Source organism: Manis pentadactyla, chromosome 2, assembly GCF_030020395.1.
Source record: "Manis pentadactyla isolate mManPen7 chromosome 2, mManPen7.hap1, whole genome shotgun sequence".
Taxonomy (NCBI): Eukaryota; Metazoa; Chordata; class Mammalia; order Pholidota; family Manidae; genus Manis; species Manis pentadactyla.
In genome coordinates this window covers 89,941,508-89,964,793 of record NC_080020.1, presented here as the reverse complement: position 1 = coordinate 89,964,793, position 23,286 = coordinate 89,941,508, and the positions used below count along the sequence as shown (strand labels likewise).

The following is a 23,286-nucleotide window of genomic DNA, read 5'->3' as shown; positions in this document are numbered from 1 at the left end:
GGCCCCACCTCCGAGCGGCTGCAGCATCTGTCTGACTGCCTTGCAGATGTGTACAGCTGCCGGGAGCTTCCCTCTGTCAGTGAGATGAAAGTTCCTGCTGGCAGCTCCAAGTTCACTGTAATTTGTTTATGTTGAGATGAGAAAAGATAGATATCCTACTGCCTTGTTTCGTGTGCCCACATTTCTCTAATTAAATTTCTCTGACTTTAGTGTGCAAATGTATTCCAAGTCAAAACTTGGCAAATCAGGAAACTTGAAAAAAACATCCGCTTGGCAGTGTGTACGTTTAAGGAAGCCAAAACCTAAGTATGTTCAAAATTAGTATGTTTAACTCCTTGATAACTCTTTTTCATGTACATAAGTAATATTTTTCTGTGGAAGAATCTAATCATTAGCCATTGTTAAACTCTCATTGATTATTTTTGAAATTAAAAAAAAAGGCATGCTGGACAATACAGACTGTATGGCACATATAGAAATACCCCTTAATAGTCTTTGACACACAACAGGTTTATCTTGAAAGTGACAGTTATTAATACTAATAGGCATCTTACTGTAGTATAATATTGTTAGAGATAAACTGAAGGATTATTTGCAGGTAAACAAAAGGGGGATTAAAGAAATTGGGGTTACATGTCATCCATTGTTCCAAACCTGAGTAAACAGACTGCCTCTTTAATGACTTTCAGTGTGGTCATTGTTTTGAATGTACAGTGTGGTTAGTCACTGCTGTGGATTTCCTTTTCTTTGTTTTCATCACATCTATAAAGTTCTGGTAATGCACAGCTGTTTGTGAAGGGTCTACGTCCTCTTTGGGGTCACTGGCTAAATATGGAAAGGCTCTTTGTTAAAAAGATGATCCACTCTATTCCACTCCTAATGCTTCAGATTATTAGTAAAATGATGGCAGTTCTGACGAGAGTTTTCTCTTTCCTTTAATTCATTTGAGACAGTTTTGAAATGTTTGTTTGATAAGAAATCATTTTTTGTGGTTCATTTCTGCAATGTGTACTATCAGAACATCAGAGGATATAGTTGAAACATATGGTGGTTTTGAGGGGTTTAGATTTTGTAGAACCTTTAATGTTAGACAAAAATCATTACTGTGGTTATTTAAAATAATGGAGCTGTTTTTTATCTAAGACTTGCAAGAAAACAAACTATCAATAGAGTACATAGAGGACTAGCTTGTCACAGTAGTTGACGCACTTACTGTACCTAGCGTAATCTGTACAATGGGGGAAGAATGTCTGCTTTTTCTTGTGAATGAAATGAGTCTTCATGGTGTGAGAAATAACATTACAAAAGTGCTTGAAAGTTTTGCCATCTCATAGATGCAACTTGTTTTTGGCTTAAGCAGACCCTGTTTTTCTCTTATTCCCATTCTACCTAATTGTTTTTAAAAAGCCATTACATATACAGAGTAGCTGTTTCAGAAATTCCTATGTAAGGAAACTTTTTACAAAATACAAAATTTAAATATTTATTTGTATTTAAAAATATGTTATTAAGGAGTTCGTGAGAGTAATGCCACCTAGTGAATTTAAGATTTTAATGTACAAATATATACTATGTGAAACATTTGAACTGTGATAGTGAAGTATACTGGTGGTAGTGAAGCTAGGTTGAAACCTGTATGTTTGTATTTTTGATTCTGACCCTATTTTGCTAGGTAGTCTTGAGCAAGTCATAAGCGCTCAGTGTGGGTTTATTTTTCTGTAAAATGCACATGATAACATATGGCTTAGGCATACTAAATAGGACATAGGTATGACTCAGTTTTCTTAAAGGTAAAGGCCATATAATAAATATACTACAGTAGTAGGTACTCAATAAATATTGTATTATTGAAAACAAGGGACAATCTGTATCTTTATAACATTCTGTATCATTACTACTAAGATGAGTTCTATTTTTCCTCTGTGTTTGCTGTTTGATTTTGTCTTTAAGATAGGAGAATCATCAGTAAAGACAGTAATTATTATTTATTTACAGAGGTCATTACAATAGGCTACAGGATTTTATGTAATAGGAATAAGAGTCTACTTGTGTGCCACACTGAATAGATGATAGTATGTGGAACAGGCCAATACTTTACAAACTTAAAGTGTAGTGTTAAAAATCTGGAGCACACAAATACTCTAAATCTCTAAAATTTAACTTTATAATAATGCAGTATGTATTTAGTATAAAATAATACAGATGGGTTTAGAACCTATTTTTAGAATTTCAGTACTGCTAGCTCTTAAAAAACAGAAAAAAGTAGTGTTAAAAATTTGGACTATGAAAAATTATTTTTAGTCAGGACATGTAATTTCTCAAGGTATGACTATCTCATAAAATGGTTACACAAGTGAGTTGTTCATCTTAAGTGACTGCACTTTTCCATCCTGTAGACTGTATTAATATTTCCAGTATCACTGATGGCAGTTCACTCACTGCCTGTGAAATGAGAATGAGAGGAGGAGCGCCAATGGCTTTTGATGTTAGAATCTGGGAAACTTTTCAGGTTGCATCTCAAAATATGGGAAATTCTGACGGATGGATGGGCTTGAGCAGACCTTGGACTTGGGGCAATTTGAATTTCTAGACAGGCCTAATTTGTCAAAAGATAACTGGCTCCTTTTGGGCCTAATATCTCTCATACAAGGATCATATTTTTTAACTGTCAGGGAAATTAATTGTTTCTGTGATTTCCATTCTATGTTTCCTTTTTATTTGTTTTAACAAAAGTGTCCCTATTCCTAATATGATAGAGAGTAGGGTGGAGAAAAATGGACAGGCATCATTTAAGCAGGAAGGGGTCACACAGGAGGAAAGGGTATTCCCAGAGAGGCCTCCTCTGATTCCTTCCTATCGTCCTCTTGTGCTTTGCTTGCCTGGGTCATCTTTTGTGGATTTCCTTCCTCCCCAATTAAATATTACCATTTCCATCCACTCCACATTATCACGTACAGCTATAGTGTTAAACATTTTTTTCCCCCTATGTGATGCAACTAACAACTGGATGTTTACACTGTAGACTTCCAGATTTGTGTTTAGGCTTTTTGTTTTGTTTCCCCCTTAGCCGACCTCATCCCTCACCCTTATTTGAAACAACAAGAAAAGCTAGTGTTCTTACCTTGGCCTAGGCTCTGATTTTTCCACTGGCCTGGGTCTGAAATTCAGTTTGAAGGCAAAGAAGCAGGTGGATGCTTACATTCTGACTCAGTATCAAAGTACGTGCGTTTTGCATGCTTGAATGTAGGTCACTCAAATCAAAGTCTCAATGTTTCTTCTCTGTCACCTTTAATGCAATTATGGGTGTGTTTATTATATATACCTGAACTTTAATAACTGGATCATTATGTGGGTCTACTACTCTGTGCTTATTCGTTTGAAGACTCTGAGTGGTTATAGGAAAGAAGGAAGAGGGTTATAAAGAAACATTTGTTATAATAATAGTTTGGGATCAGATACTTTTGTTCTTCAGAGATTCTAGAAAGGCAAAGAGTTATTGTTGGGACAAGAAGAAGTTAAGAGTACCTAATTATAAACCAATTGCTGTATTTCAGTGGTGTTTCTTATCCACTGAATGAGTTCTGTGTCTGCCTCTGAGATAGAAATAAAGTGCTATAGTTTCAGTTTCTTGATCCACATGGGTTAAAGATGGGGTGCCCTCAAAATCTTAGGCTCACTCAAATTCTATTTTGTACTCAAAGATTTGTGTTTTTTAACAAGCGTTTTTTTTTTTTTAACAGTGTAAAATAAATGTGAACACTAGCTCTTCTTTTGCACCTTCTCCTCTGGTATACTTGATAAGCTAGAAAATCATGATCTCTGCATTTCTTTTAGGGAGATACTGGTTCTCCAAGTCATCCTGGTTCCCAACTTTGATTTCTCCATCTGTTGCCTGCTGTCACATATCCATTCTTCCATAAAAATATGTCTAAGTCTAGGCCCACCCTCTTCACACCTGAATTCCTGAAATGTCTGGTATCCCTCTGTATCCAGGCCCTTCTCTCATCTGCCCTACTTGTCAGCCTAGAGCCCCACGTCTAGCCCTGGGTTTAAAAATCCTCACCTGACTTAATTATCTACTGAGACTAGAGTAAAAACACACATTACTCTGCTTTAGCCTTGGTCTTCTGTTTTTGGTCTCATCTCTCTGCCTTCCAAACCCTTGTTCTATTCCCCTCCCCTCCAGACTTCATGTATCCCCTTTACCCTTAGTGTTCTTTCTTTTCCATATTTTGCCCAAATTCTTTCTGCTCTTTAGGAACCAAAGTAAGTTCTAGTTCCTTCATGAAATTTTCCATTATCACTGCATTCCATTCTGAACTTTATAATAGTTATTGCCTCTTTTATTTGCACACTTAATCTATTGCACGATGCATTATTTTCATATTATTTCATTTGAGTGCCTTACACTGAAACTCTGAACCCATTGAGGACTAGTGGTTCTCGAGTTGGGTATATGTTCAGCGACAATGAAAATTCTATAACTTTAGATGTGGTGAGTTTTCTAGCCACATATGTGAAGTGGAAATAATAAATGACATGTTAAAAGATTGAAGGAGATTATAAATCTTTTAGCACAGTGTCTGGTACATAGTACTTGTTCAGTTAACCTTGATTCGCTTCCCTCTGCATTGCTATGGAGCCTAGCATAGTGTGACTTTGAATAATTAAATATGGGTGTCAGAAGGTTCAGGCAATAAAAATATGCTGTGTATAAATTAGATAATTTAAGGACAGTTTAACAAAAGGGACTATTTAAAAAGATGTGGGCTGGGTGTAGGAAAACTTTAAGGGATGGCACAGTTCCGGGGGCTAGAAACAACGGGGAGCCTCTGATGTCACAAGCCCTGAAGAAGTGAGGGAAGGAGCAGCTACGGAACCTGGCAGCAGAGAAGGTGCTGTGGAGGAAAGGCCATGGTGCCTCTGCAGGGGGTGCCAAGGGGACTTCTTAGGCTTATTTTTCTCTGTCCTTCTGAGCTCTTACTGGTGCTTCGCATCAGCAAAACCGAACTGGAAGCCAGAGGGGCAGGGCGCCCATACATGTCTTCCATGCAGACGGACACCAGGGTTCAGTGTAGGGTGGAGAGCGGATCTCAACGGGCAATTGAAGTACGTGCAGCTAGTTTATAATGAACGTGTGTTGAACTGCCCCTTGTTCTTAGTGTTTCACCAGCCAAAGTCACTGTTCAGGTTTTATAGTGCAGATCTCTAGGGCCTGAACTGAGTTCAAACTTTTGAACAGATTCAAATCTACATTTTTGTGAAAAGTCATGGCCCCTAACTGTATCCCTCTTTGTGTAATGATCTTCCCAGTCAGGCTCTTAATCCTCCTGGGAAAATGTTGGTCCTTCCCCTTCCACTGCAGTGTCGGAAAAACAAGGCTCTTCTCTGCATCAGTAATGCAGGCTACCTGCCCTTCAGGTCCCTCAAACAGTCTTGGTTTTGAATTGCTGTGCTCTACAGATCCTGGCTCAGCAAAATGGAGGGTGAGAGGAATCACCCGGGAGGCCTCTTCCCACACATCTTGGGGCTTCCCTGAGGTCTACTTGACAGCTGGTCCTGTGGCACTTAGCCTGTCCATCTCTGTTCTCCTCAAAATCCTTCACAGAATTACAACTTCACATTATGCTGGATTTTACTGAGGGTTGCTGAAAGAATTGGCTGTGAGAGTACATCTTTGTGCTTTCTGTAAAACTGCCCTTGAAGCCCTATCTGTTATGTGGGGTATTGTCTCTTATATTATGCCCACATGATAAATTAGCTTTGAGTTCGCTGCTCAAAAAGTTTCTTCCTCCCTAGATGAACCGATTTGCTTCTTTTAATCAGATAATGAAAGCTGCCTATGTCTTTCTGTTTTTTCTTAGCTGATCAGAACAGTTTCATACTCAGTTGTGATAGCTTTCTAGATAAAATTAGCCACCACTTCTTCACTGTTTTGCTCTTAGTTTCTTCTTTTAAGAGCTGTGTTTATTTTGTCTTTTTAAAATCTTAACTTATTTATTTTATCTTTTTAAATCTTAACTTGCCTGAAAAGATTTCTCCAAGTAGATAAGATGTAAAAATTTAACCATGTTGCACTTAAACATTGAATATATTTAAAAGAATAATTTTAGAAGACAAAGGAGCCTGAAGAACCAGCTGATCAATAAGCTAGATCAAACTATAAAAATTGTGAATTCCATGAACTTACAAAGATCAATATGCATTCAGCAACCAATCATTTGATTGTTGGCACCAGAATCTGAAGATATTAGGGGCTGGAATTTACTTGAAACTTGTATTTCAAATAAATTATGAGTAACGACAGCTTTTTCTACTGTCTCAGAAATCATGTGTTTGTCTTGGAAGCAGCGAAAAGCCGGAGATTGGCAAAAAAACTCCTGAGACACCCATGTTAAAGGACAGTGTGGCCATTAAAATCATGCTTTTGACAAATAGTCCGTGATAGGTGGAAAAGCTGACAATAATAATGTCCAGTGAAAAAGAGAGGTTACTAAATTATATACATGATGTTTTTCCAATTGTCTAAAAATGTGTTGCACACACACACATGCATATATGTGTGTGGGGCTCAGGCAGGAGAGAATGTGTGTTTGTGTGTGTGTCAGAGAGCCCAGTGGGAGGGAAGGAAGGAGCACACATGGCATGTTCAAGGCTATCTCCGTCACTTAGCTATAGGATCTTGGCCAGGCCAGTTAATGCCTCGGCAATAAAATATACTTATTCATAGAGTTGTTGAAGATGGATTAAAATGAGGTGCACATGTGATTTCACTTGTATGTGGAATCTAAAAAACAAAACAAATGAGACAAATAGACTCATAGATGCAGAGCAGACTGGTGGTTGCCTTAGGGGAAAGGGCAGGGGATGGGTGAAATCAGTGAAGGGAAAAAAAATCATTGAGAATATTTGATGCCATGATCTGGGCGATGGTTACTTGAGTATATTACAAAGGTCAAGGCTCATCAATCTGTGCACTAAGATCTGTGCATTTTATTGTATGTACCTATGTATAAAAATATCAAAATAATAATAATGGGATATAAAAAGGCTAAAAAATATCCATTATAGCTAACACTTATTAATAGTCTGTTTATTGAAAGATAACAGAAAGAGAATGCACAAAAATGTTAATGCTTTATATATTGATGGTGAGATCATAAGAACTTTTTGTCTTTGAAATGCCCTATAATAAGCTTGTATTACTTTTATGATCTGTCAAAAAAAAGTAGGATTGGGGGACTAGTTTTAATTATTTTGTTTCACTGTTTATGAAAAAACATTGTACTGCTTGCTCACTAACATCAATGAAATGCCCTTAGAGACTGTTTTTTATTTTCTGCATCTTTTTGGAATTGAAAAAGATAAATTCTAATGTGATATGTAGGTCCAAGCCTTAGGATAGTGGTTCAGCGGAGGCTGCCCTTTGGAACCACCTAGAGAGCTTTCTATAGCCTAAAGCCAGGGAGGGATCTGCATCAGCTAGATGAGTTCTTCCAGTGGTGTGCAGCCAGGGTGGAAGCCCACTGCTCCTCAGGGATTACGTGCCCATGGAACCCCAAGTCACCGAACATACCACTTATGTATCTGCAAATGTAAGGTTGGACAGACTTTTGAAGTGCATCAGAGATACGGCCTCCTTTCTTCCAGCAAGACCTAAGTTGGTTTTTATGGAGAGGTGAGTGGAGGGGTGGATGCACTCATTGCATTTGTCTTTTGACTTCCCAAAAAAAGGCTGTTGTAGTAATATGAGAGCTCTGACCATTAACCAACCCACCTTGGGGGGTGGGGCAGTTATTATAGGTGTGGCTGGAGGCAGTCACAGACTGTTACCTGAAAGGACTCAGGGAACTGGTGGTGTCCAGGTGCAATTTTACATTTTTAAAATTGCAGGCCCAGGTTCCATGATTTACTTCAGGAAACCTGCTGGAGGGCATGGAAAGACAGTTGCTTTGCCCCTGAAGCGTTCTACTGCTAGACATAACAAACACCAGTGATTTGGAACCCTTATCGTAGATACTCTTCAGTAGTATACTTGCTTGACTCTCAAAACGTTTGCTGTTCTCCTTAGACTGTGAATGTGAACGCTTTCGATTCAGTCCGTCAGGGACAGAGCTCCATTCTTTGCCTTTCTTTTAATAAATGTTTAATAATAATATCAGCAGTGTATATAGAACAGGTTTGTGTCAGAGGACTGACTGAGTGTCATGTCTTAAATATACACCATTGCACTTTTATCCCAGGCTCCTGCAGTACACAAGTGAGCAGTGTATGGTAGTGACCTGTGAGGAGTTTATGGTGCAGTGGGGGAGACAAACACAGCAGTTTCTGCAGCAGCCATTCGCTGCCCGTGCCAGCCACAGTGTGGGGGCATGGGTGGTGGTGCAGCTCTCCTGTTGGGGATCAGAGGGCTTTGGGGAGGTGGAGGTGTTCTGCCAGATGGGGAAGGATGAAGAGGCACTGACGAGGCAGGAAGGGTGTTCCAGGTGGGGGAAGCAGCTTTATCTGCACAGATGTGGTGGCATATAGGGTGTGGAGCTACAAATAGTGCATGCGAGAGGCAGGAAGTGTTGTGCGGAGTCTCAGCAATGATGCCGTATTGAGGGATTTGGACATTATAGTCTAACAATAGGGAACTATTGAAAGATTTTTATGCAGGGTACAGAAATATTTTACTAACTGTCACCTATTAATGAAGAATGCCTGGAAAGAGGCCAGGAACAGCCAGAAACGAGGAGGTGAGAGGTGCCGGATGGACACCTGGGCAATGCTAAATGGGGACAAAGCAACTGAAGGTAGAATGAACAGGCCTTGGGGGCCTCTTGGGATAGTTTAGAAAAGAGGTGGAAGGAGTTGGAAGCGAACCCCCAGGTCTCAGGCATTAGGTCTAGAAATAAATAAGAACAAGAAATAAAAGTGATTTGTTTGGTGGGAAGGTGATTGGCTGGTTTGAAGCACGTGTAGGAAAGAAGCCTTCTAGGTAGAGGTGTTGAGTAAGCAGTTAGGTACATGGACTTAGACTTCCAAAGAAAGGTCAAGCTTGGATATAGAGTCTGAAGTCACCTGCTTAAAAAAATTAATTGAGCTAGGTTGTAAATAAAAAGAGAACACAATTTTTCCCAGACTAACAGATTTCTGTTAGAAAAGTTTTCAAAAATTACCCTAATGTGCATTTTAACACTTATTTTGCAGGACTGGTTAAAAACACATAGCAAAGTAGTTTTATGGTGTCAGGCCATGAAAATAATATATCCAGTTTTGAAGATATGTATTTTAAAAAAAAAATCTTTTTTGGCAAATTGCTTCCAACTTTGACAACTTGTCAATGAGTCTCCTTTCACTACAATTTTGAAAAAGTAAAATGAAACATTTCAAAGTAGAGGCTGCAATGGAAAAAGCAATTCATCCTTAAATGAAGGTGATGAGGTTGGGTACCATATTGCTTGAAACGGTGAGGGAATTTAAAACTTGAGTGAGATTACATCAAATTCAGCTAAGATTTTTGTTCCATTTAAATATAATTGAAGATAGGGGGTTCAATCAGTGAAGACACATGGCATATGTACAATTTTATCAATTTTCTGATACACTGTTTCCAATTCTGTGTGTACACACAGACATCAAGTCATATTGATAAAACAACCGAAGCCTTTTGGGAGTTAGAATGTATTACAATGAGCTCAAATGACTGTAGAAAACAAAGAATTTTTTAATGGATTTTTTTTTTTTTTAGCTTAGTGCTTAAAGTTAGTGAGATATCAGTTATGCCTACAAATAGCTAATTTTACATGCTTTTCATCATAATTATTTTCATGATGAGATATTGGTAGTTTTATATTTTCTAATTGCCTATTCTCTTCATTTTATCATTGCTGTGAAGGTGGAGATGGGATAATACCATTGATTTGGTGATTTACACTTTTCCATTAAAACTTTATTCCACATATAAATTGTTAAGCTTACAGGTTCATTTTCCATTAACTGTTTAGCAATCTAGCTAAAAGCCCCCATGGTAAATACAAATTGAATTTGGATCATGTGAAAGATGCAATTATTCTCTTAATTTTTCATTAACTCTGTAATAGAAGTATACATTCATTCCCTTCCCAGGCATCATGGCCTCATGGTGGGCAGAGGTCTTTCCCCAAACTTGACTTTGGGCTCAGCTACGTGACTTGCTTGGCCAATGAGGTCTTAGGGAATGTGTCACAAGCAGAGGCTTGAATATGCTTGTGCAGTTGGACTTGACATTTTGCACTTTGGTGATTTGCTGTGGGAAGAACACGCCTTCATGAGTAGCCATTGGCTGGGTCCCAGAACACATCTCCGTGAAGCTGATCTATATAAACCTACAGCCAGGAGCCAAACCCACATCTATCTGCAAGCCTGCAAATATGAGAATAAATGTTTACTGCTGTAAGCCACTGGTTTGGTGTTGGGTGGGTGCCCAGTTTTATGATGATAGTGGTGACTAATATGGGGGCAAGCTTGTGTTGTGGTTAAGAGCAGTGGCATTGAAGTCTGCTAAACCTCTGTGTGAATGTTGATCCACCCCTTGCTGCCTTTATTATCCTGGACATGTTGCAGTCTTCCACCCTTGAGTTTTGTCATCAGTAAAATGAGACTATTTACATTCCAGGAACTTTGTAAAACTAAGATGCATGCATGTAGATTACTTTGAAGAGTGTCAAGCAGATCCTAAGAACACAGTATGTAGTTGTGGCCCCTGTTACTGGATTTCCAGACAGATGAGCCCCTCTCCTCCTCTGCTGCCCTTGCACCATATAACTTTGCCACGTCCTAGCTGTGTGACTCTGGAGCAGGTTAAAACTTTTGTGAGGCTTAGTATTCTTTTCTATAATATGAAAATACTAACACTTACCAGGTTGGATGATTATGAGGACTACAACAAAGGTAGGCAAATATCTAACTGTCTTAGTTCAGGTTGCTGTAACAGAATAACACAGATGAGGTGGCTTCAACAACAGACATGTTTTTCTCAGTTTTGAAGGCAGAAGTCCAAGATCAGGGTGCCACAGATCCCCTTATCTGGTGAGAGCCCTCCTCCGGGCTTACAGATGGCTGCTCCCTGGCTGTAATCTCACTGTGAAGGCAGAGATTTCATGTCTCTTCCTTTTCTAAAAGGACATTAATTGCATCCTGAGGGCCCCACCTTCATGACCCTAATTATTTCCTAAGGCCCCCCCTCCAAATACAGTCACGTTAGGGCTTCAACGTTTGAATTTGAAGGGGACACAAATGTTCAGTCCATAATACTAACTATGACTAAGTGAGTGGGTATTTAGTAAAAGCAGCTTTATTATTATGTTCACTATCCATATATTCCTTCATTTATTCATTAAGCTCAAGTCTCCATTCCTGGCTCTTGAGTTCCTGCTGTGAGCCAAGCATAACACCTTGCACTTCTGACTTGTCTCTAGGTTTCTAGACTCCCTGTTTTTATTTAAAGGAAAAAACAAAAGATGGTGGAAGGCAGGAAATGAAAGAACAAAGGTGCTGCAATTGGAAACATGTTACAATAATGTTTTCAAATGTGCAATACTTGAGTATTGTACTTCTCCTGTGAGCATTAAAAGGTCACACCTTTGGAATAAGGGAATTTATTAGGGGTAAAGAGTAGCTAGTCAGTAAAGACTTGACTGGAAGATTGAAAAATGCTAATTAGAAGAAATTCAACATTCCAGTGCAGTATGGAATCACAAGGGGGCTCATATTTATAGCTGGTCTATATTAATCAGTGTAGTGGAGCTGGCATCTAAAATGCCTTTGTTTTAAATGGACAAAAATCGCTAAACATATCCTTTTACCTGCTAGAAAATGTTTTGATCTGTTGGCTCTCTGTCCTATGATTTTTGCCTGTTCTTCTCTTTTGTACGAATCTGTTGTGTGCTGCCTCGTCTATTTCACTTCTGGGTATGTGTTCACTGACCATATTAGCTATTAGCTCCTGGTATTGTATGCTTCCTATCCAGAATTTGTTCCACAGAAAACCTGTGTCCTCAACATACTTGCTTTGAAATTATTTTGGTTGGTATCAGCTGGAATAGGTTTTGAGACGCTGGATATTAAGTTCTGCATGCCACTTTCTCTAGAAGCTAATTGACTGATGAGGAGTGGAGGAGAGATGAGAGTCTATACATTTGACCAATTTCACAGAGCTTACCTTGCAAGTGATTGAAATGCAAATATAGTCTACACTTAGAGACTTGAAGAATTCACACGTTCAGTTCTTTGTTTTCTTCTGAAAAATAAGCATTCAAAATTCATGCACATTTTATTATTCATGTGCTTTATATTTAGGTTCCGCTTGCATGTCTAGATAAATCTTATCACCATTATTTAAAATTTCATGAATGAAACTTTGCATCTCTAATGTTACACTAGCCTAGACAATTTTAACCAATCAAAATAATTTGAAATGCAGCACTTAAATGAGTTCTGCAGATATGCATTTACATACACACCTATGTCATTGCCTTTTCTAAAGCTGTTTTTATTTAAATCTACTCTATGTAAAGTGGGTAAGAATTCAAAACCACCTTACTTTGTTTTGCCACAGAAAAACCTGAATTGTCAGTGTGCGGTGCTTAAAAGGCTTCCTTGAGATAGAGTGTTGATGTCAAAGCACTTTCCTTTGATAGTCCTCACATTAGTAGTCCTGAAATAGGATACTCTTTCCTGTACTGTCCATTCACTTGTATTTTCAAGGCACTCATCCACCCTTTTCATTTGTCAAGTTTAAAAGAATATTATCTGTCAGCAAGGCAGTTCCTCTGTCATTTGATCTGCTGTACAACTTAGTCTTCCTAGAACAGCTAGTACTTTCAAGAACCTCTTTTTTCCTAAGCTGTGGCCACTTTACTCATAACAGAGGGGAGAATGATTTCCTAGCCAGATCCACAGCCCTCCCTACCCAGACTCCAGTCTGATACCTTTCCACACTGGCACTCTTTCTGATGAAGCCTTTGATATGTGAGAAGCTGACTATCCAGTATTATGTTTGGAAGAAGAAACATAAACTTAAGTGAAATCCTTCATTAAGCCATGTGTCCTCATAGAGGAATATTGGTGATGATTTGAATGAAACTTCCTGTCCCTTTCTGGGAGCCATCTGGAAATAGACTTTATCAGGTCTCTTTGCACTCTTGAAGGTTCTGTAAATTCCAAGTAGGATCAGTTGTTCCAGGAAAATAACAAATGTTCATAGGAATTTTGATACAAAATTGGGCTAGGGTATATATATCTGTGCCCATGCTTAGAGCAGAAGGGAATTGCACAAATTACTGTGATAATTACTGGACACTTTTTCTCTTCTGAGTTGTCTCAGTTTTCAGCCCTTTTTAATTTTTCCCAGTCCCTCAGGTTTGTTTAATGGATATGCTGGTGGGGAGTGGTGGTGGTGGTGGTAAGCAGTGGCTGCATCATTTCCTGCCTCCTCACACTAAGAGGGTGTCTTTTGTTATAATAGTCCTTCCTGTCATTGTCAGATGCTTTTCTTAAGTCCTCAACTGAAAACTGGTGTGAAGTCTGGCATTCATCTTTAACTAAAGGTCCCAGTCAGTCAGTTGTGTGTGTTTGTGCATGTGTTATGGGCTGTTTGTTTCTGCTTTCCACAGTTGCCCACCCTGGGTTTTCTCAGTTAAGGACTGTGACCTTTAAAACCTCCAGGCATACACTTAATTACTCATCTTTCTATCTTTATTTAAAACAGCATTGCTTTGGACATAGTATAAGAATGTTGATTTGAGAAAGCATCTTTGAATTATATATACCTTGCTAAAAACAGTGACTGGCTACATTCTTCTGGCGCCTTCTTTTTCTGCTGTTAACTTACCCTCAATGGGAAGTGCTTTAGCTCTTCATCATTGGGCTGGTCTCAAGCGAACATATATTCACTCACCAACAGATACTTGTCATATGTTTTTATTTGTGCAAGGCTGGGAACATAAGGGCAAACAAAATCAAATTCCTGTCCTTTTCTGGGAGCTTTTGACCCAGAATTAGAGAAGGCATATTAGTAACTAGACAACTGAATGCAGAGTGCCCAATGTTGTGATGGTTAGCCTGGCACAGAGTAGTTGCTGGGTGCATGGATGGATTGGATGGATAGGGTGGAGATCTAGGGCGCATGTAAGAGGCTGTGCGATGAGGGAGTTATCAGAAGCATGACATCAGTGATACAGATTTTGCAACTGATATCTGTTCGTATTCTATTCTGTTCATGTTGCCTTTCAGGAATTCAGGGGGGGATGCCTAGCAAACAAGAAGGCTGTGTATGAGCTTGGAAAGGGGACAAAAATGGTCTGAAGATAGAGAGCTGGGCGACATTATCACTCAGGTATTGACTGAAGCCATGAGAGTGGGTGAAATTACCCAATGAGAGGACGAAGCGTGAGTAAAAAGGAGGACCTAAATAATAACTCAGAGCCATTTGGATCCCTGATTTTTAGGGACACTTTATTAAGAACGAAATTAATAAATAAAAAGACTTATTTATTCATCAGTATTTATTGGGTCCTACTCTGCTCTTAGAATATCTATGGCAATCATCGACAAACATATTTATTGAGCTTCTGAGTGCCAGGCACCATTTTATGTGCTTTATGTGTGTCAGTTCATTTCACTTCTATAAGATCCCCTGAGAAAAGTGATGCTATTCTCAATTTTCAGAGGTGAAAACTGGGAGTTAACTAACCTTTCTGGGTCTCAGAGTTCATACAGTTAATAAGCAGTAGAGCTTGGCTTTCAAACCTAGATGCCAGATTCAAATCTAGGTGGTTTGACCACACTCTTAATGATCTTTGATTTTTTTTTTTTGCCTTACTGAGGTAGGCAAGACAGACAGCCCAACTGATAATTATCATCTGTTATGACAAGTTCAGTAGAATTTATATCCAGGATGGTGTGGAAGCCTGGACATACAGACGGTAGGGTATCCATGTGATGGTAGTAAACTGGATAGAAATAGTAATGAGTTCCACTCATCCATACTTTTTTAATGGCCTTGAAGAGCTAAACTGTGTTGTATTTTTGCAAAAATAAGCTTGGGTATCAGTTCTGGATGTTTTATCCATGGAAGGCAAGGTGAAGTAATGTCTGCTGTCCTAAGAGGCAGGCTGGCTTGGGTTATGAAAGTGTAGCTAATTCATGATTAGAGATAAATGACTTGGGTCTTAGATATGCTAATCCACAATTGCAAATTGTAAATTATACAATTTTCAGAAGGGGTATATTATGGTTTAAAAATCTCTTGAATAGTTAAACATGCTCTCGAATCTTGGACGGATTTCATAAAGTAGTTCGTTTATAAAGCCATGCTAAGTGAAGTAAAACAAAAAGATGAAAGATTTTAAATTTCAGTTGCTATTTAATCTCAGTTCTTGGAAGATATGGTGAAAGACATCCAAGGGACTCTGGAGATACAGTGGTGTCTAGGAATAGGTACTACTTTTATTACAGAGTAATTTTGGGTTGGAGCCTATAACTTTGTATAGCTTAACCCAAATTGAGATGTTAATGAGTTTGAAGTTGTGGTCCCCTGAAGCAGAGTATCCCCAGGTATCCATTCCCCACTTGCTTCTTCTTAGCAGCCTCTAATTTCCATTTGGGGGAATCCAAGTGGTTTCAGAAATGTTGACTCAGGTCCGGACTGGGGGAAGCTCACGGTGTAGATTGAGCTGATCAGCATATTCTGTCCCATGGAGCACAACAATTGCAGGGATGACATGTGGCCTAAATGGAGGCTAGCAGAGTGGATTTCTGTCCCTTTACTGGGAATTCTGAGGCAAAGATGCTTTTTTTTGATGGGCATTAATTAGTAACTACATAGTCCCAAGAGTAACCCAAAGCTGTTTTGGGTATATGAAGAAAGCTTGCTTGAGGAAGATGGCAGTGCCTAGAAAAGTAGGTCCAAGAGATGCAAAGGAACCAAGGCCTTAAAGTATGGTTCCTGAGTCAAAGCTTGTCTGCAGCAAAACCTCTTACTGGACTTTTCTGTTACACCAGTGGGTAAATCCTTTATATTGTTTAAGCTGCTTTGAATTGGTATTGTGTTACTTGGGGAAAAAAAAAGGCAACCTCACTATTTTGTACTTGTTTATTTAGTTATTATTTGCTTAAGATAGTGATTTTTCCTTTTGCATGTTTAGAAATTTTTGGTGCCAATGTAAATTTAATGTTTCTCCCCTCTAAAATATTTTCTATTTTTCTTCTACAAAGATCGTTTTATTTGTTATTTTACAATGTAAATATGTTTCATGAATGAAGAGATGCAAAAAAGATGGTGCTAGTGAAGGAATGAAAATTTATTTCAGTGACATATGCAATAAAAATAATAAAATGTTTTCTTCTTTGGAGGATCAGTATGTGCTATTACTCTGCTAGCCTCTTAAAAGCAGACAGATATTTTGTTTGTTTACCAGGTAAAGAATTATTAGTCATGAGTTTATCAATGATTGGTTAGCCTAAATTGTTATAATATTTATTCTAAATGATTTGATGGTGATATATAGTTGATGTGGCAAGTCAACATAAAGCTTTATATTGCTACTGCTTTTTATCATTTTTGCTCTAAATAAGTGTTTGCATCTGTTGTCTATTAGATGCAGTTGTGTGAGGATTATGATGAGTGATTTTTTTAATCTTCCATTTCTTTTCCATCCTTTTTTCCCAGTTTTCCTCTTCTTTCCAGTGCACTGACTATGAAATGTTCTCAGATTTGTGGCCTGTTCTGCTCACAATGGAAGATCTAATTCCACAGATTCTCTTGCCAAACCACACGTATGTCTGTGGCTGTGGCATTTGTACACACACACTGTAGGCAGCTTGGAGGGCTGGTGTGCTCAGAGCAGAAGTCTGGGTCAGACAGAGGCAGCCCACTCTGCTGCTGCGCCCTGGCTTCAGGGGCTTTTCACCTGGATATCGTGGAATTTTGGTGAGGCTTGCAGCCTCTGCAAGATAGGAAACCTGTTAGACTCAGGGAAAGTGATTGTGGTAAATGGGGTGTCCCTGTTCTGGCTTCCCTTGGATCTTCAAGCATCTTTGAATTGGGATGTGCCCAGATGAGTTCTTTGGCCTACAGGTTAGCCTGAAGCATTTTTTGGAGATGATGGAGATTTTGAGGGGTCTGTCTAACTGCCCAGTTTGCTCCATTCTGCTTCCTATCCTGGTGGAAGGCTGAAGAAGCAGCAGAAACCTGAATCTGTGTCAGATGTTCACCAAGGAAACACCTCTGCCCACGGCCTGGAGCATTCTGCCTCTCTCTACCTTCCCTTTGCTGCCCAGCTCTGCTGTGCCCACATCCTGTTCCCTCCCTGCCTCTGCTCTCCCCTCACTTTCCGCTTCCTTCTCTTTCCCTCCCGCTCTTCTCTACTCCCCTCTCCCTCTTTCTCTGTCCCATCTCCCTTTTCTCTAACCTTGTCTTTTTTTATTTACTCCACCTTCTCCTCTCTGTTGAGTTTCCTTGGACATTTTTTTGCCCAGTGCTGCAGTTTTCCACTTTAAACCCCCAAGCTGGTGTGAAGGGTCCCCCTGCAGGCCCCCTAGTTCAGCTCCTCCAGACTCCATCAAAATGGCCTGGTCTCTTGTCTCTCTCCACCCCAGGAGTCTATAAACCTCTTGAGATATAAGAAAATTGTCTTGTCCCCTGTTAGATCCCAAATACATGGTCAGACATGTGATGTGGTAAATGATCAATTACGCTTATTTTCAAGGAATAGATTCCAGGTGATTTTAATTCTGTGTTTTTGAGCTATTATGAATATATTTTATGTATTAGTTTTATAATCAGGATAGGAAGTTGAAAAAGGAAATATAATTTAACAAAAGCTGTGTGTGAAATAAAAGAGTCTCTCTCAAGGTCTGTTCAGATGTTAATGGGGTCTTTCTTAAAAAGCATATTACCTCACAGGCATGAGGCGATTAATTTTAGTGGTTACATCAGCCAGAATGAAGATGATAAATTCAAGATTCTTGTCTCACTGCAGAAGTCCAGGTCAAGAATTTGCCTGATTGGCTTTTCATTGCCTCTGTCACTCTCCCAGGGTCTAGGTTTAGAGCTTTTCTGTAAAAAATGTTCCTTTTTTTTCAACAGCTAATGCCTGAGGTGCATAGCATCACAGAATAATAGAATTTTATCAAGTCCAAGAGAGAAGCCTTGGATTTAATCTAGCTTAATTCCTTCATCTTCCAGTTGAGAACACTGAGTTTCAGAGAAATAAAGTGACTGAACCAAAGTTATCAATAGCGAATATCAGAATCAAAGTGTTTTTGTTCATAGCCTGATCCTGTGCCATCCTATGCATAGCAAACGCTCAAGTTCTTTTGTTTGACTCCATTGAACTTTTAAATAATAAATTTTTGAATAAGAAAGTCGTCCTTGCCTAACAGAAATGATCCCATTTTAGAAGGCTCAGTTACTATCCTTGAGTGAATCTATGGTTTAACTTAACTGCAAAAGCCTGTCCCAAGTTGTTACCACCCTTGTTTTCTAGACTTTGAATAAATACATATTTCTTAACTGATCAATTTTATATTTTAGGAGAGTGAAGGGAAAGTAAAATACCCTCAGGGGTGAGAAACATGAGATATATGTGTAAAGCCCACTAGGGAGTGGTCAGTCCTGGGTCACACCTGAGGGCACACATCCTGCCTAAAGGCATTCATATTCCATTCTTGTTGGAGCCCCCCTGAAACAGACCATGTCTATTACCTTTGAACTGCATGTGTGTAATTCCTTCCAAAGGTAGGCCCTCAAAACAAAACAAAACAAAACACACCCAAACAAACCCTTTTTTAAGCCTTTTTTTTAAAAAAACTTGCAAAACTGAGTCCAAATGGGAAGGATCTTCTCTTGGAATGGGAAGAGTGTTTCTCTTGCCAGTAGAGGTTGCTTAGGCAGTATTTATACTCCTAAGTATTTCCCCATAGTTAGTAATCTCAGTTCTTTTATAATTTAGAATGGTTTAAAATCATTTTAAAAACAAATGGGATTTTAGCACAATATTCTATCTTGGCCATTTTTTTGTGTTTATAAAAACCAAAATCGTATCTATCACCCTATATAGTTATATGTATCTATGTAAAGACTCAGCAGAAAGGCTTGGAGAAGAGAAAAAGAATCCCATAGAGCATGGCCTTGACTAGGGTTGAATAGGAGAGTGGGCAGGGGCAGCAGTCTAATTGATTAGGCTGCCAGGCCATTTGAGCCAACCTGTTAGTTACAAATTTTTGTTAATGCAGAATTTAACACCCATGGCAAGAGCCCAGAGGGTGCTGCAAGCAGCCTCAGATGCATTCATTTTTGTGCTGGCCATTGTTCTTAAAGGACAGTTTAATTTGTGTGAGATACTGTTCCCGCTTGCTGTCTCCTTCATTCCTTGGAAATGACTCTTTAGAGTCACCATTTTCTTAATGTTTTAAAAACCGGTGCAACATATCTAAAACCCTTTTTATTTTTATTAGCACCACATATCACTGGATTATTACAGTGTGTACTCCTCTTGGCTGAGTCTCTGTGTCAGCATTATCTCGGTGCAGATTTCCTTTTGAAGATGAGCATTAATTGTGGAAAATTCTTTTTAAGAAGTTTCTATCTATACCCTTCCTCTAGGCTATTTCCAGACTTGCTAAGTGCTACCTAATTTCATTGCACTGTTTATATTAAAGCTAGATGGGTTCTGGAGGAGCACCTGGTCTGATCGTGTTGATTCCGGGGGTGCTTGTTTGCAGAGTTGAAGAATGAACTTCACAAACACTCAAGGTGGGAGAGCAAGGCAGAGATTTTTATTTAGAGAGAAAGCGAGAGGACAGAGCTCCTGGCTCACACCAGAAGGGGACAAGAGAGCCCTGGGGTGGTGCTGTTGTCTAGAGGTTTTATAGGTGGTTGAGAGACAGAGGGCTAGGGATGTACACCTGCTAAGTGGTCCCAAAATGTTTATCTTTGAAGAGACATTATTAAGTTTCTTATTAGTCTTCCTGTTTATTTACAAGAAATTTACTGCTCTTATTTCGTCCCAGGATGGCAGCTTCTGGTCTGAGAGCATATCACTTAAGACTGCCTGCTCCCAAGGTGGGCTGAGTTATTGTCTGTTTGTTAAAGAGTATGTTAAGAAAGTTACTTTTTAACAAATTTGGTTTTAAAATGCAATTTTATTTTCAAGATGGAATCCTTCCTGTCTGTTTTAGGCTTGCTTGGTAAATTGCCCAGGTGGCAAATCAGTCGACTAGGACTGGAGGAAGAAAAGCAGCACCTGTAAAGTCAGAAAAATGAGCTGGGCCCCCCAGCAGACCAAAGCAAATCCCACAATGGATTATCTTGCTTTGTTTTTTCCAGAGGCCCTCACCCTACTCTGTCTAAGCCCATGGTCCCTGTTTCACTATTATGTATAATCTAGCCCAAAGGGTTATCTGATGATAGCTAAACTCCTGTTATTTTTAAAGAATAACAATTTCCATTAGCAGTTCTGGTATTGGGCTCAATGAAGTGAAATATTTTGAGAGTAATAGTAACTTTCTACAGTGTAATGGATGCCTATTATATATTAGGTGCTGTGCCAAACACTTATACACACACACACACACACACACACACACACACACACACACATGTAGTTCTAACCCTCACAATAACCTGGTGAGGCATTATTAGCCCCATTTTATAGAAGAGGAAACTGAGACTCAGGCATCTTAAACAAATTGATGTGACATCTTAGGGCTTATCTTTGTGGATACAAACCTGCTGCTCTGTTTTTAATTTAAAGTAATATGGGGAGAAGGGTTGGGTGAAAGACATTCTGCATAGCTGCAATACACTAATTTGTGCTACATTTCCCCCCTAAATTCTGAAACACAGGTAAATCTTTTATATGGTAAATATCATTGCAGTGCAAATTCACAAGGCTCAATTGTGCGTACTGAGTTTACAAAAGTCACATAGAAAGGTGTTAGTACTGTTTGAAGGATACCCTTATAATGTGTGAACTGTCTTCCCTCCCTAAATAGAGTTCCCTTTATATTCCTTTCCATGACTGAGGAAAGGGGTAGGTGGAAAATGAGATGAAGAGTACAGATCAAAGCATCTGAAATTGGAAAACAAATTTGGATGACATATTCTTCTTGTGTCATGGTGGATGGCATCCTCTGGTTGAAACCCAAAGTGAGTCTAAGAGAGAGTGGTCAATAAATTTTAAGTTCTTTTGTGATTTTTTCCCCCCTCGTCTGTTCTGGTTTTTATATTCCGTATCCTTTTACCAAGACTGGTGGAGAGTCAGGAATTACTACTAATGAAAGTTAACATTTGCTCAAGCCAAGGATGGTTAAAGGGGATTGTAGGAATTTTGAAGAGGCATGTTGGGAAAGGCTATGTAACCAGTGTGATAATTTAATTTAGATAATATTCTAAAAGATCTACCTGGGATAAAGTTAATTATTCTAGTCATAGGGGCTTGGCAGGTCTGAGTGTGGCTGTGTATCTTTAAATTCTTCACTGAAAAATCATTTCTCCTTATCTTTCTGTATTCCAAATGGTCATGTTTCTTTCAAATGTTCCTACACCTGTTTGTAATGCTATGAGAAAGCTGGTGGTATTTTTTTTTTAAATAAATGGGATTAAAGAAACATTTTTTATTTTTATTTTATTTGAATAAACAAGAAAGCATTCCCGTTTTTATCAGTTTATTCTTTCTAGTTACCATGATGTGAAAGGGAAAAGTACTATCACAAAAGATGGAAGTGTCATAAAAGTAATATCATTCAGTGATGTTTAAGTGTTTGTCCTGAGTTTGCACAGTGGTTACTGAGTCTCTGATATCAGAGAGTAAGCGGGGAATGTACACTTGCAAGTAGTTGATTTGTAAAGTATTACACAATGTTTGGACATAAAGTTTTCCAACTTACTGCTTTGTGGGTTTTCTGCCTGTGGAATAGTTTTTTGAATGAATAGAAGGAAAAGACCTAATTCCTGTAAGAATTTTTATGGAGAAGAAAATCAGAATTCTTTTCTAAATATATACCTTATGTTTTGAACAGATGGGACAACCTTTAGGTATATTGCACTGAGCACAAAGCGCATTAATGTAGCAAAGACATGTAATTATACATTTAATAAACTAGATAGCAAAATTAAACATTTATAACAAGTCATAGTTTAAAATAAGTTGTGAAGTTACATAAACAGGTTTGGCACAAATTTTGCAAGGTTGCCTTTTCCAAGAAGGCAGGGACAGTGTCTTTTTAAGTTAACTTTTGTCCACACTGCTTAGCACATAGTAAACATGTACTGAATGAATATGGCAAAGAACTAGAATTAGAAATTAGACATGCTTCATCTAGACTACATCCAGATCAGTGGTGTCTTTTAGTCGTGGTTAGTGTGTGTATTGGTTATCTATGCATGCATAACATTATCCCAAAATGTAGCTTCTTCAAACAACAACATAATTTTTGTGGGTCAGGAATCCAGGTGCAGCATAGCTGGGTGCTCTGGCCGATTATCTCTCACAAGGCTAAAATCCAGGTACTGGCTGGAGCTACAGCCATCGCAAGGCTGGACCGGGGTATTGCGGGGGGAGACTTCCAAGGTCATTAAAGTGGTTGTGGGTAAGATGCAGCTCCTTGTAAGTCATTGGAACAAAGGCCCCATTTCCTGGCTAGGTGTTGTCTGGAGACCATCTTCTGTTCCTTGTTGCGCTGGCCTCCCTGCAGGGCAGCTTAGTTCTGCAGGGGTGAGCAAGCTAGAGCCCAAGAGGAGCAAGCGAGACAGAAGTCACTACATTATGTGACCTGATCTCAGATGTGACCTCATCACTTTGTTGTATTCTAGTCTTTAGAAGTGAATCACTAAACTCCACATGCAAAGGGAAGAGCTGACAGGTATGAATACCAGGAGCCCAGGATCATTGGGAGCCATTTTTTATTCTGCCTAGCAGAGTTGGAAAAGGGAACAGATTGTGTATGGGGAGTGATCACCCTGCTTCATGACATTACCTCTTTCATGCCTGCTGTTAGCTCATGTCACATTTATTGTGTGTGTCAGAGTATTCTTCCTTACAAGATTGTAAATTTCTTGACGGCAGAGACCATATCCTGTTAATTTTTGTCTGCAGTACATGTTTGGCACTTAAATATTTCAAAAAAAGTAGTACAATAGTAGTAGAATCTATGAAATAGAAAAAATGTATTTTGAGCTGGACTAGATGGTGTTCGTTCTCCTAATTTGCCTTCTTCAGCAAGCAGAGCTGGAGACAAGGACTAGCGGGCAGGTAGTAG

The 23,286-nt window shown here is 39.0% G+C and overlaps 1 protein-coding gene across 13 annotated transcripts in view; it reads left to right on the top strand.

Moving 5' to 3' along the window:
• Nucleotides 1-23,286, top strand: part of MAST4 (microtubule associated serine/threonine kinase family member 4) — a 536,231-nt gene that overhangs the window by 210,114 nt on the left and 302,831 nt on the right. The gene's annotated exons all lie outside the window — the stretch shown is intronic.